This window comes from Penaeus monodon, chromosome 28, assembly GCF_015228065.2.
Source record: "Penaeus monodon isolate SGIC_2016 chromosome 28, NSTDA_Pmon_1, whole genome shotgun sequence".
Lineage (NCBI taxonomy): Eukaryota > Metazoa > Arthropoda > Malacostraca > Decapoda > Penaeidae > Penaeus > Penaeus monodon.
In genome coordinates this window covers 30,412,757-30,413,302 of record NC_051413.1, presented here as the reverse complement: position 1 = coordinate 30,413,302, position 546 = coordinate 30,412,757, and the positions used below count along the sequence as shown (strand labels likewise).

The 546-nt window shown below is 42.7% G+C and overlaps 1 protein-coding gene across 1 annotated transcript in view; it reads right to left on the bottom strand.

The window, feature by feature from the left end:
• The window catches only part of LOC119591165 (small G protein signaling modulator 1-like), a gene marked incomplete at its 3' end in the record, with an annotated part of 183,708 nt that overhangs the window by 114,273 nt on the left and 68,889 nt on the right, over positions 1–546 (bottom strand).

Here is a 546-nt window from a genome sequence, read left to right as displayed (position 1 = left end):
ACTATTTTGGCTCTGTTTCTTCTTCCCACGTGCTTCTATTTCCGTTTTCTCCATTTCTTTCTTTCCTGGAACCAAACAATTTTTGTAATTCCTTCTCTCACTACGACTTATTTGCTTGTTGCTCTTCCTCCCCTGTGCCTCTTCTCTCGGTCTCTTTCTCTGATGTTCCCATTTCCCCTTTTATATTCATCTATTTCACTGACTCTCCATGCGTTGTCTAATTTCCTCTCATTCTTCTTGTTCTCCCTCTCTCTTTACATCTCTTCCTCTTACTTTCTTTCATTCCTCTTCCTCCCATCCACGTCTCTTCCTCTGACTTGTCTTCCTCCCTTTCCCCTCTCCTTTCTACCTTCCAGAATTTATTCCTTTCCCTCACTCCTTGGTCTTCTTCTTTCTCTCCCTAACTCTCTCTTCTTCCTTCTGCCCTTATTCTGTCGCCTCACTTTCCTCCTCTCCTCCATTCCCTTTCATCAAGCCAGTGCAAATATACACGTAGGATAACACACGGTAAATACGTGAGTCACTGTTAACAGATTTCTTCAACAA